The sequence below is a fragment of the Callithrix jacchus genome, chromosome 3 (assembly GCF_049354715.1).
Source record: "Callithrix jacchus isolate 240 chromosome 3, calJac240_pri, whole genome shotgun sequence".
Classification (NCBI taxonomy): Eukaryota; Metazoa; Chordata; class Mammalia; order Primates; family Cebidae; genus Callithrix; species Callithrix jacchus.
In genome coordinates, this window is record NC_133504.1 from 102,766,714 (window position 1) to 102,781,345 (window position 14,632).

The following is a 14,632-nucleotide window of genomic DNA, read 5'->3' on the forward strand; positions in this document are numbered from 1 at the left end:
CTAATTTAGTGTTGTAACTGCTTCTCAGCAATTTGGCAAATCTCTAAGGTCTATGTATGCTAAAGTATAAGGTCACTGATGAATTTGACATATATAATCACGGGGGGGGCGGTCTAGCTTTTAATTTTTTTGCAGGGGTAATTATGTCTTGGTAAGTTAAAACTTGTGTAGAGCCTCAAGAGAGAAACCAGTCAATATTATCCAATGGATTTTTTTTAAGCTCTTGACAAGGTACTACCACAAAAGTTATTTTAATGTATTTAGCCATCATAAGATTAAATGAATTTTTACTAAAGAAACAAAGACAGTTTAAAAAAAGGCATTATTTTGGCAGGAAAACCATAAACAGGGAAGGTGCTGGAAGTGATCTTAACATTTTATAAATGATGTAAAAGACAAAATATAGATTAAATTTTCCAGGTCGGCAAAAGACACTAAGTTTTTCCAGTATATGAAATGCCAAGTCAGTCGGATAACCTACAAGATTTCCAAAACTTTATGAGTTACTAGGGGGACAAGCATCAAATAAGATTCAAACTGGAAAACTATAGAGTTACTGTATTTCTCAGGGTAATGGGCCTTAGTTATCATAAAAACGAGCTAGAAGTCACCTCTGGAATACTGAATTAATAAGTTCCTGCAGCCAAAAAATGCTAACAATGGGACAGACATTACTAGAGACAAGAAAAAGAAAACATGGTTCTCATCTTAACACCAGAGTTCATCTTTACTTGAAATACTACATGCAGTTCTGGTCTAACATAGCCTAGCCCTCCAAAAATATCTACTGCTGAATAAAAACTCTATAACCTTGCTTTCACCAAAAATAAAAATAAAAAATAAAAACTGAGGAAATTCCAAACAAAAATAAATTGATCAAGTGAACTACGGGATGGTCATATAAACAAAAACAACAAAGATGAACACTCTTTCAGTCTAGAAAGGTGGGGGCTGCAAGAAAACATTACAGAGGCAAAGACTCTGCAGACCCCAAACAACAATGGACAGCATGGACATAGCAGAATGCTAAGGAAATGCTTCCATACCTCAGCTATAATTTCCACTTTGGTTGAGGAGAAATATAAACTGAAGAAAAGAAACAAGCTAAATTCTAATCACTCCCCAAATACAGCGATAGTTTAATTAATGGCTGAGCACTGTGGTTGAGACTTAGGATAACTAAGATATTTGGAGGACTTAATACCAAATTTTAAAAGTAAAATCATGGAACACCAATTCTAGTCTTCCATAATATATCCCCTGATAACATCACCCAAAGACAAAATAACAAACTGAATCAACTTCACATTTCATAAATGTTCTCACCAACTTTTATCTTTCCTGTATTCAGTCAATTTGTGCTCTGAATTACTTTTTGGTAGTGTATCATCTTTGAATTCTTTTTTGTTTGTTTGAGATGGAGTTTTACTCTTGTTGCCTAGGCTAGAGAGCAAAGGCACAATCTCAGCTCACTGCAACCTCCGCCTCCTGGGTTTAAGCGATTCTCCTGCCTCAGCCTTCCAAGTAGCTGGGATTACAGACATGTGCCACCATGCTCAGCTAATTTTGTATTTTTAGTAGACAGGGTTTCTCCGTGTTGATAAGGCTCGTCTTGAACTCCTGACCTCAAGTGATCCACAGGGCTTGGCCTCCCAAAATGCTAGGATTACAGGCATGAACTACCACACCCAGCCTCAACTGTGAATTTAAATATCTTTCTCTTTAGAGCAGGACTAGGTCATCTCTTTGACACACTTTGCAGTGTGGCATCAAAATCATTCATGTTGCATAAATATTTTACAATTACATTTGTAAGATGTTATTCACAAACTACAGATGTAAAATTTCACTGTTAAACTGCACTGCACCTTCCAGATTTAGAACCGATTCTAGAAAAGGAATTTAGAGGCTCATAGTAAGTCAGGGTGCATGCAAGTATGTTTGAGAAAATGTTTAAGATGCATAAAAGCTTTCAAACCACAAGTCTAATATATGAAATTTCAAATAAAACCTAGAAAGGTATTGATGAAAACCTATATAATGTAATTACAGATGTTTGTATGTCAAAGAGATTATATAAAGGAATAAAACATGTCTAGATCTAACTAATATCTATATTTTATATAATACATGTCTGTGCCATTTTTAGCTATTTTTGCTATGGAAATTACATTCCTTTAAATGTTCAAAACATGACGTTTCATAAAAACATTTTAAGTGAAACTACATAATCAAACAAGTGATTTCATAACAAAATAGAAGTGTATCCTCCTCTTATTCATTTATAATATTACTAAAATATATTAAGATTGTGTCTACAAAATACCAAGTCAACATTCTAATTACTCTAACTTAGTAAATTCCAACCAGAGAATGATGAAGGTAGTAAAGAAATACTATTGATGTTCACAATAGAAATGAGTGTATTTTAATTCTTTTTGGCTCAGAGAAAAAGCAGTCAGAGAAAATGTTTTCAAATTAAGTGCAAAAGTGAGAAAGATAAGAAAAAGTGAAAGGGGAAGGAATAAATAAGTAGGTGAAAAGTAAAAGGAAATGCAAATGAGCATTCCTGTATCATTAAAATTTAGGGGGGAAATAGCTGCAATTCTGATAACCAGATTGTGGCAAATAAAGCAAAGTTTTGTTTTTTAGAAGTTTTCTCTTTAAACTGTTAAGTCTGAAGTATTTGAGAAATAAAGACAGAGTTACAGTCCTTGCACCAAGCATATAAAATATACCCCATGCTGATCACAAAGAATAAATTTTAACAGCTAAAAACACAAAAATTGAGTCATTCAAAGGAATTTTCAATTTCTTTATGGCTCTGCAAATCAAGAGACTGCAATTAAAAGAAAATGTAGTACACCAAATATTTAATCTATTTATAAGAAGTTTTGCATTATCTGCCAGTTTTATAAATACCTATTTTTTTTTGGTAAGGGCCAAAAGTCAAATCATGTGAAACATTTTTTGGAAAAACTGCATTTATATGTGGCTGTTTATCTCAGTCTTAACATACTTTACAAAACGCTGAAATAATAAAATGTAAATTGTATTATGTTGCAAATTATTTTTTATAACTTCTATATTTAAGGAGGAAGCATATAATATCCATAAGTATGCATAATTAGGGGGTAGGAAATACATAATTTGCCTACAAAAATCACAAGGGTTTGATGACTGAAGCAAGGAGTGAATCAGGTCCATTGAGAATTACTAAGAAAAACATAATCAAACATAAATGCCACAGCATACAAAGATCATTTTCCAAATTGGTTCCAGAAATAGCTCCTAGGTTTCCATGAAAAGCTAATTTAATTCAATTAAACAGTGTAGTATGGTTTTTCTCTTCAGAGAGGGTTTAAATATTTTCATTTGCCACAGATGTTAATGATAAGTATATTTAAAGGAGTGATTGATTTAATCTTGAGTGAGATGCAGATTCAAAGCTGCTGAATAAGGACTTTTGAATGAAAACAACTTACTGACATATATCTTCTCACCACTAGAACATCCATTATGGATGAAGTACACAAAGTAAAGCTCATAACAAACAGCATGTTTATTTACATTATGTCCTGTCATATAAATTCAATATTAGTTCCTACCCAAAATTATATGACAAGATAAAATATTTAGAGAAAATGTTTGTTCCTTCATATTAGTATATTATTAGAATCCTACCTCGAACATGCAATGGTGGGAAAAGATTTACAATTTAAAATTTAAATAGTAGTTAAAATTTATTTTTTAGTAACTTAGGTTTCCCTGGATAGATTTTCCACGTTAATCTCAATATTATATAAATTCATTCACAGTCACTCAGGATGAGTAAGTAATGCCTCCAAAGCAGCCTGGTCATGGATTCTTCTGAGTCCATCTGGCTTTTGGCTAGAAGACTGGAATGACTCACAAAAATGAAGCAACCTGAGGTCACCTACCCCAGGTCTTTTAAACAGAATTGCCAACTGCTTACCAGGTGGTTCCAATTTCCGAGAATACTGAAAATAAAGGAGAAACTCATTCTAGATACACCATTTTATTTTCATATTGTCTCTGGCCACAGAATTTGGTAAGGAAGGAAGCTCTTTTGAAATGTAGATTACCAATCATCTGAAGGCCAGAAATCACTGCATGTATTGGATTGAGAATATTATATAAATAAAGTCAAGTAAGAAAGAAAGGAGGGACACAAAACCACAGTATATTATGCTCTCAATTCAGTAAAGAATAAAAAGACCCAAAATGCTAATGGTGGCTACTTCTGTGTGGTTTAAAAAAAAAAAAAAAAAAAAAAAAAGAGTGAGTGATTTTATTTGCTCCAGTTCCCTATGTTTCCCAAGTTCACTTCAAAGAACATCTTTACAACTAGAAAAAATAACAATAAGTAACTTTTTAAAAAATATTATACACTGTAAATCTTATGCTCAGTGAGCTGCAGAGGCCCTCTATGTACTCACAGGTATGGGGCTGAAAGTCTTTTTCTGGGTAGTGAAGGAAAGCATTCATTTTTACCTTTAAACATAAAAAGAGTTAACAACAAAAGAAAGTCGGAAACTAGTTTCCTTTTCTATCACGGATGAGGCAGGCGTAGAAACAACTCTTGGCAGTAAAAATGATCCCTTCATTTCGGGACACAATAAACTGGTGGAATTATTTAGCCAATTATTTGTACCAATTTTTTCCCATAGTGAATTCTGAGGAACATTAATCCACTGATATACACAGGGAAAAATACAAGTCCCATAGTCAAATGCCACTTTGGGGGACTGTCAATATTAATGCATGTTAATACAAGGAAGGCTCAGAAAGGGTTGCAATGTAAAAACATCAGAAATTATCAGATTTCATTATTTACTTATTTATCAAACGTTTCTGTGATATTTACTATGTACCCGTCAATGTTCTAAACACCTTACAAATAAAAATTCTAATCCTCAAACAGCCCTATGATGCAAATACTATTATTGTCATTGACATTTTACATGATGAAACAGACACACAAAAGGTGCAGTAACTTGCCCAAGGTCTCACAACCAGGAAATGACAGAGCCACAATTCAAACCTAGACAAACTCCAGAGTCCCCACAGTTAACCAGGAGGCTATGAGATCCCTCTTGGGCTGCACACCTAACATTCCACAAAACCACTGTTCCATGAAACACACTGGGAAAACAAATGCAATCAAGCAAAACATATTATTACATGTAAATTCCTTATCTGGATTAGTCAAGTAGCTCATATTACCTCAAACCCTAATTTTTCTTTTTCTTTTTTTTTTTTTTTTTTTTTTGAGACAGAGTCTTGCTCTGTCACCCAGGCTGGAATGCAGTGGCACAATCTCAGCACACTGCAACCTCTGCCCAAGGGTTTAACCAATTCTCCTGTCTCAGCCTCCTGAGTAGCTGCGATTACAGGGGCGCATCACCACACCCAGCTAACTTTTGTATTTTTAGTACAGATGGGGTTTCACCATGTTAGTCAGGCTGCTCTCAAACTCCTGACCTTGTGATCACCCACTTCAGGATTACAGGCTGGGATTACAGGTGTGAGCCACCACACCTGGCCCCCAATTTTTCATTTGCTATGTGACAAAGTAGAAATAACTGGTGTCAGGTCTTAAAAAAATTCTAGAATGTAATTATTAAACAGGAACCATTTGATTAAATTATGTTCCCTCTCTGTTGTCATATAATTTTATTAGGCATCATAATTCAAAGGAATATACTCTCAAGTGCCTCTTAAATTCCAAAGGATTTTGTGTAGCAAGATTATTGGCCCAGTTTTCTTTTTCATGTCTATTAAACTTTTAACATACTTTAAGAAGTGTAACAAGCAGAGAGATGAGAAACTCTGTGATCTTTAACTATCAAATTACACATTAAATATGTTTCAGAATGCATATATTGATGTAGATGGGGTTATTCATGCATGATTAAATTTAAAATGAAAGTCACAAAATGATACAGATGATCTTATTTTCATTTAAAAATACATAACAGTGCATTAGAACATTCTTAAGGGATACACACATGCATATATATAAAATTATTAATTTTAGGTAATAGTATAAAGCACTTTATTTTCTTAAGGTTTATATGAAATTTCTAATTTTCCTGCCAAGATTATTTGTGTCATCATTTGGAAAAGCTTTTAATATTCAAATATTAAGAGCCTGAATAATATATGCAGGTTAACAAGAACCACTTAGACATGCCCTGCGTTTCAGATGCTTGTGATCTCAAGTAAATGACAGTCCCTCCTATTACTCTCTACCACTGCACCCTGTTGATTTTTTTAATAGACCCACTTATAAACCTAAATTTTAAATATTATGTATAGTTGTTTATTTCCTGCTCCCTTCCCAGTCCTCCCAAATAGGGGCAAATACCCACCTTTTTGTATCCACAATGCGTAGCAGTGCCTGGCCCCAAAGGGTGACTCTACAAATATGCACCTCATTCATGAATAAAAGAGTAAAGGAAACAAAGCACATGTATAGAAGGTATACCGACTATCAAGTCACAACATGTTCCAATAAACTGTCTGACAGTATTTACATAAGAACTTAGGTTTGTGGATTGTTCTACATAAACAGAAGCATATAATTAGGGATGGAAAGATGATGTCCAAAGAGGTAAGTGAGTACAACTGTTCTTATCTATCCAAGAAGACTCCAAAGAAGAAGAGGCTTTCAGAAGCTGAATCAATAGAAAATAGGACTATAATTGACACAGCTCCTGATAAGCTGAGGGAATTTATTTATAAATAGACAATATAATAGGTTGTGGGTAGGAGTGGAAAAGAACCCCAAGGGTAATGCAGTAAATCCAGGTGAGTAAAAGCAGGGAAGTTATTCCAGAGATTCCCAGAATCTGGAAAGAGACAGTTATCTAGAGAAGGATACCTTGGGAGGAGCAACGACTTTCAGTACAGGAACGCAGGCAGCCCAAGCTGATCTAGCAGGGAGGGAGCCAAGGAAATAAATACCTTCACTCTCTACCCACCCACCCCGTACTCTCAATGCTGTGGCTTCCCAGTGACCTAAGTTTTCAAAAGTCAAAGTTGTTCATCAAGATTATTTTCCCACACAGACAGCATGAGGTAGAGGGTTGAGAGCCGTTCTGGAGAGGCAACCAACATACATCTGACGTGAAAGCCAAGGGTAATAAGCACACTTATGGCAAAACAGGGCAAGTGAGAATGTTTAGATAATAGATGAAACTCTTGACACATTGAAGAGGATCAAAAGAAACAGCGGGGCTGGGCGCGGTGGCTCAAGTCTGTAATCCCAGCACTTTGGGAGGCCAAGGCAGGTAGATCACGAGGTCAAGAGATCGAGACCATTCTGGTCAACATTGTGAAACCCCGTCTCTACTAAAAATACAAAAAATTAGCTGGGCACAGTGGCGCATGCCTGTAATCCCAGCTACTCAGGAGGCTGAGGCAGGAGAATTGCCTGAACCCAGGAGGCGGAGGTGGCGGTGAGCCGAGATCGCGCCATTGCACTCCAGCCTGGGTGAAAAGAGCGAAGCTCCGTCTCAAAAAAAAAAAAAAAAAAGAAAGAAAGAAAGAAACAGCAGAAGAGACATACTAAATACTTAAAAATGAAGTGATGCCACAACTGTTTGAAAGCCTGTTTGAGCACGGCACCACGTTCCATAATCAAGAAAAGGATTTCAGGATAATCCTCCATTATGTGGACTATCATGGCTAAATGTGTACTGGAAAACAGCAGAATAGCAGATTGTTTCAGAAAAAAGAATTGATGATAATACCTTTTATAGATGGTTGTAAAGTGTATTAGTTAGATAAAATTCACTGATTTCTGTCAAGAGATTAATTTAAACAAAGGCACCATCATTATATACTTCCTTGGAATCATTTTACTTTCATAAATCATCATATTAACTAGTGGCAGATGTGTCTGTACTTGTTTAAGTTCATATCTATCTAACTGCTATAAAAATGACTAAAATGTTTATCTCAAGACAGCCAGGCAAGAAACTGTTATAAAGCGATACATTGGATTGTATCTGTTTTCCTTTAGCCAATAAGTAAATACAATCTCCAGAAAAATCATTTACAAACTTGCTACTTAATATCTTCTAAAGCTGATGCCACATGTAGCCATATACTTGTTGAAAGACACGAAAAATAAAATTAGCTGAATCAAAACTACTGACCTCTAAAAGAGTGCATTCAAAGCAGCGTCCAAAGTTTTCAAAGCTGAGGGTTAGAGGAAAATGACACTCAAAGTTGATTAGAGGAATTCTGCCTTGCTTCCCTTCCTTCATACTGACACGTTACTGAAAATGAACTGAAGAGATGCTCGTTCAGGAGTGCTCCTAGCTCTGCTTTTTGGAAAGAACCAAGCATCTCAGTGTAGACCAGGAATCATCTCTAGCACTTAGAACCTTACCGCAACACTTCGTAGGACACACCATAGGCCCTTATGTGCCAAAGGCTTGCAGCCCATGAGAGATTTGAGGAGAAGTAAAGAGGTGACATCTGGGAACTCTAAGAAGGTGCTGAAGTCTGAAATTCAAAAGTAAAAAACTCTTGAACCAGTGAATTGCTGCAATGTAGATCCTGGCACACCCCCATCCCCCATCCTCCATCCCCACCAAAGAAAAAAAAAAAGATGATTCAACTCCATGATTCTCCTATTCCATGATAAGAACAATGTCTGATCAATCTCAAGGTTTCACCCTTGGCCAAGCCAACAAACCCTCAGCTACATCATTTTCATTGCCTCCCACATGGTCTTATTCAGGCAGTCTTGCTGATACTAAATACAGACATGCTAAGTCATATTTGTTCACATCTCTGTTTAAAATCCCCCAGGGTGTTCAATAGAATTTACTTTGAATAAAATGCATCCTTTATGCTATGAACCTGGCCAACTCTCCGACTTCATTACTGCCACTTCCTCCAATTGCCTGAGTCCAGCCTCCCTGGCCAGTGAGTGCCTAGCTTGCTACTCTTAGAGACAACCCTCCTGTGTCCTCTGCTAGGAAGTTCTTTCAAATCTTCACAGGGCTGGCTCTTTGTTCCTCAAGAATATCCTTACAGAGTCCTTCCTTGACCACCTCATATAAAGTAGCCCAATCACATGCTGTCATATCACCCTGTCTTGTTTTCCTAATGGCAAATTTCACTATTGGAAATAATCTTATTCACGCATTTGCTTATAGTTGATTGTGTTTTCACTCTCTAGAAGTTCAATGACAGCAAGGATCCTGTGTCTTTTAGTCGCAGTGTCCCCACACTGTTTAACAGTGCCATGCAAAGAGCAGGCACTCACACATTTAAGTAAAAATGAATGAAATTAAAATATTGGCATGTATGTGGATGTCCTAAACATATGAAAAGAAATTATTGCCTGATATAAATTGTACATTATCCTTTGTTACTGTGATGAGCCCCATAAATACCCATAACTAAGCATTCTTTTTGTCTACTAAATCTTGGCATATTTCTCTCTCTGTACCCTAGCCCTAAAATATTTTATTTTCACTCAATTTAAATTACTAAGTCAATATAAGTGACTTTTTAATCTACCTTTCTAGCCCCAACCCACCCCCCTCTTTTCCCTGAATTCTGGCCTGCCTCTACATATCTCAACAATTCTACTTCACTTTCTGCCATCACATAAAATTCAGCATATGGAAACCTGAAATTATTAATAGCATCTCTGACCCAAAATCAGCTTTTCCTTCTGTCCTTAATACTTTTACCAACCATCCTCCAAATACCCGAATTTAAAAGCTAGAAATATCTTGATTATGAAATTCAAGAACCAGAAGAGAGACTGGAGGACAAGTGGTCTTCAAGCTTTTTTAAAGCTGTTAGCTTTTTTTAAAACACAAAAGCTACCCAGAAGTCTGATATGTAAAACAGATGAATTTGCAGTGGTTCTGGGAGTTAAACTGGTAGTCTCTGAAGAAAACTTCAAAAAGAACTACTAATCTGGTCCAAACTTCTTCTTCTCCCTTACACACACACGCACGCACGCACACACATAGAATTACAGAGCAAACAATGTAAGTCCAGAGAGCTTAAATATTCTTTGCAGGTAAGAAATAATAATTCTGCCCAACACAGTTATCACACAGAACAATGCCTAGCACATAAAAACAACTTAGGAGTCAAGGTTCTAAAAGATCAGTATTACCTTGATGCTTATATGCATCAGAAATGATTATCAATTATTGCAAAGTGATAAATTTCATGCATGGCTTTTATAGGGTGACATGAAAAGAAATCTTCAGAGTTTAGAGTACAACTGCCAGCTTCTAATTATAGCCATATTTGCCCATTTCTAGTGAAAGAAGTCAAACAAGAGTCCAATGAAAAGAACTGTGGCACTGTGAAAGAAAGCAAAGTCTGGATTCCATAGCCATTCTAGCCTCACTTTCTATTTCTGAGCATGGATTTCAAACTCTCTGGGCCTCATCTTCATCTTCAATATTATTATTGTGCATGATGACATGCTAAGACTTTTTCAATCCTAAGTCTATGATCTGCTATCACACTATTCTAAAAGTATTTCCCTTGAGCAACCACATCTACGAAGAATTAGTATCACAAGTTAGAGGCAAATTGTAAAAGAACCAATAGTCAGTCCTACAAGGATTTCTTGAGTATCTATCATATACCAGGTACTCTGCTGAACATCTGAAATCCAGAGAAAAAGAAGGGACACTATCTCACCTCAATGAGATAACAGTCAAACAAGGAAGCACCAAGCAAGTAATCATATAGCACAGAGGTGGACACCAAAAGAGAGGCACTCAGAAGCCGGAGAGGCAGAGGTAAGGGGGCTTCTGAAAGTCTGGAAGGCTCTGCTAGGTCGGAGTAGGTGACAACTGACTTTGGATTTGGATGATAAATATGAGTTGAGTGCTCAGAAAGAGCTGGAGGAGGTGCTGTATGTGCCAAAAGATAAGCACATTTTAAACTGCCTTATACTTTTAAACAAATAATAATAAATCAGCATTTACTGCAATAAAAATACTTTATCAGGCCATCTCACAGAGTTCCCAAAGCTTATGAGGAAAAATTTAAGTCAATTTCCTTTTAATAAATATTATTTAACGACTGGAACATTTTGAGAAACATACATAAGCAGACCATGGCAGCACGTCACTTAGCGACAATAATCTAACAGGGAATTTTAGACAACCTGGCCTAAATGCTGGGCAGCACCTGGCAGACAAGGTGGCAAAGCCCCTATAAATAGTGATGATTCACTAACATGATATAAATCAAGACTTTAACTCACCAAAAACTAATATTTTGATTTAAAAACACAAATCAGTGCCATTAAAATTCATCAGCGGCCTCTAGCACATGAGTAATGAGATCATATCAACTTATATCATGTAACTGAAAAGAAAAGGTGGTTTTTCAAATTGGTAATTCAGATTGGACAAATAACACACTGTATCAAGTTTTGTAGCTCTAGGCCATATTTTGCTTAACACAAAGGTACATTATGCATGACTAAAGAAAACAGTGAAAATCAGAGCAATTAATTTCCCAGCTATGTTTCCCATAAAAAAGACATTGCTACTAAGATCTGCTTACAACACACACACTTTTTTGTGTGGCACAATGATCTAAGTGTGTAATAACTTACATATTTCACTAAGATGTAATATCCTTCAAAACATCCTTATAATCAAACTTTTCCAAAAACATTATTGATCCCTGGAATGTGTCATGTTTTAAAATCACTGACAAATCCTTTACTATTTTCTTTACAGTTAGAAATAATTCTTCTTGATCACCAGAGTGTAAAGAGGTATGAAGTACAAAGACTGAATATTTCCTTACACACAAAGGTCCCAGTTGACACAGGATATTTCCCATAACTTTCCCAAAATAATAATTAGGAGAGTTGTCACTGGAATCCTAAAAATATAAGTAAGAAAATAGAGATTCGTTGGCATCAATCTCGCACAGCAAGAGATTTCTACTAAGTGCTTTTTCAAATTATTTTCAAACACTTTTCAGCTGAACCCTCTCACTTCCAGTGGAGCCTTCTGTGTTTCTCTGCAGAACACGGGAACCGTTTCTCAGGTGGCTCTGCTTCACTGCAGATAGGTTTAGCATTAACACATTATCTGTTGGAGGCAATGAAACGGCTTTCTTCCCCCGTTTTCTTTCACTGGCACCTTTGTGCCCGCTCGTGGTCACAGACCTCACCTTGGTGGAAAGGTGGCTAAGAAAAGAGCAGTTCCTAATAAGGAAACTGCAGCGTTTGCACTTAGAACAGAGAGCAGGACCCCGCTGGAGGGGTGCAGCTCTGAGGGAGTAGGACCCGCACCGCAGCAGAGAGGCTCTTCTCCAACAGCAAAAGACAGGCGGAAACTCGGAGCCCGGACAGAAAGAGGGACGAGCAGAGAGATGGGCGTAGAGAGCAAGAGACGGGGAGCTGGGGAGACCCGTAGCAGAAAGCTTCTTAAGAAAGAGAGAGACATCAACAGTGTGGGAGAGTAACAGAGTGAAGAGGATGTGGGGACAGACGAGGGACACACTGGGAAAGCCAGAGCAGGCGGTGGGGAGCGGGAGACCGCGGGGAGAGGCAAAGGATAGCAATAATGAGAGGAAGGCAGAGAGGAAGAAGAGGGTGAGAATGAAAGACCCAGAGCTTGAGACAGACAGACAAGCGGGGGCGGGGGGAGACAGGCAACAGCAGCAGAGACGGAGCCCGGTCCGAGGTGCCGGGACCAGCCCGCTGCGCAAGGGTGGGTCTCGGAAGGCGTCCGGGGCAGGTGGCTCGGCCCGGGGCTGGGTGCCTGCGGGTCCCGCCTGGGCTGGCCCTGGGCCCCCGCCCCACCGCCCCACCGCCCGCCGGGCTCCCTCCCATTTCCCGGATTCCGCGGCTGCCCTCAGCTCGCAGGTCCGACTCCCAGCCTCGGCGCGTCCCTCCGGCCCCAGCTCCGGAGCACGTGTCCCTCCCGCCGCCGCCGCTCGCCTGCGCGGGCACGAGGCCTCGGGGTCCCTGCAAAGCCGCCCGCGCACAAAGCCGAGGCGGCCCCCGCCTGACCCCCGCCCGGCCGCGCAGCCCGCCCTCGCCCTCGCCCTCGCCCTCGCGCGCTCTGTCCTGCCCCGGGCAACCGCCGCCCAGCCCCGCACCCGGCCGCTGCCCGTCCCGCGCCGCCCCTTGGTCTGCCCGACTCCCGCCGGCTCCGCCGGCCCCAGCGCTCTCAGAACTGGGCCACCCGCAGGGCACGGGGCCCCGCGGCTCGCGCCTCACCCGCGGCTGCGCTACTGGCTCCGGCGTCCTCGGCGCCGCGGTCTCCGCTCTTCCCGGCGCCCCGCGAAGCCCCGCCGACTCCGCGACCCGCGCCCGGCCGCGCCGTCAACTTCTGGCCGCCGCGGCCGCTCCGCCGCCGCCGCCGCCGCCACCGCGGGACTTTTTTTTTTTTCCTCTCGCTCCTCGGCTGCCTCAGGAATTTTTTTTCACTTGCCCTCTCCAGCTCCCACTAGTGATTGGAGACTGAGAGCCAAGTACTTAGCGGAGGGATTACACTTCTCAACGCACTTGGAGCGGCCCCAGCGCCGCCGTCTGTGTGCGGAGCGCTGAGCGAACTTAGGGAACTGCGGGGTGCGGGATGGAGACAGCCGGGGTCGAGGGGTGCGCTTCCCAAGTCCCGTCCGCTGCTCAGAGCATCCCCAAGATTTTCATCATGGGTGCTGTCCTGGTTATGTTTAACAGTTTCCAGAAAACCTGTTGGTTTGAAGAACAAAGATTCGTGTAATTATTGTACCTTGAGAGCTGGAAAGGGCTCGCAGAGATGATATAAGTGGATTTAAACTTTTCAGGGCCGTAGACACTCTTCAGGAATTGATAAAACGTTGACACACCTCGTAAAATATGAACACATCAAAATTATGCCCGCAGTTTGAGGTGGGAGTTTTAAGAATCTTGAAATATATAAAGTTGAGCCTCCAAGGGAAATGAAATATTTCCCTTCTACATATTTTTGAAACCGTTCAACGAAAACTAACAACAACCAAAAAAAAAAGAGAGAGAAAACCCATTCCATTTGTATTTGATGACAGTTTACAGTTAGTCGTGTTTCTTTTGGAAAAGCATGTAACGTCTTATACTTTGTGGTCTCCTTGCGAAGTCTTTGAGTGCTGAAACACTTTCTAAGTGGGCTGGTTCACAGTCAGGAGACTTGGGGAGAATAATTAACCCGTTTTAAAATCAGCCATTTTGCCAAGTCTCTTTCCCAGGGAGATATCTAGTGAATTCCAAATACTCTTTTCCTTTCAATACCTTTCAGCTGCCACTCTCCAGCATTACTTATTTTCTCCTTTTGTAAAACTTTTTTCTTCTTCCATCATATTGACAATCCCTCTCTGGTCACCACCAAGTGTGTGATCTAAGTCTTTTTTTTTTACACTTTTTCACTGTGAAGTAGCTTTATTTATTTCTATTCTTTATTCAATTCTTAGCCTATTTTCTTTCAACTTCTCCTTTTTCTTAAGTTGTTTCTATTAAATCTTTTTCAGTTAAACATTGAATGTAATCTTTTTGCAATTATCAATAAAAAAATTATTTTTGTATACATTTATGTTATGCAGCTTGCACTTAGAGCAGGCAGTGCCCCCA

At 39.4% G+C, this 14,632-nt stretch overlaps 1 protein-coding gene across 11 annotated transcripts in view; it reads right to left on the reverse strand.

The window, feature by feature from the left end:
- Nucleotides 1–13,498, reverse strand: part of BMPR1B (bone morphogenetic protein receptor type 1B) — a 413,639-nt gene extending 400,141 nt beyond the window's left edge. For all 11 annotated transcript variants that reach the window (XM_035293292.3, XM_078366787.1, XM_054253133.2 and 8 more), the window contains exon 1: nt 13,268–13,498. The gene's annotated coding sequence lies outside the window, so the exon portion shown is untranslated. The remainder of the gene's footprint in view (nt 1–13,267) is intronic.
- Nucleotides 13,499–14,632: the final 1,134 nt, after the last annotated feature.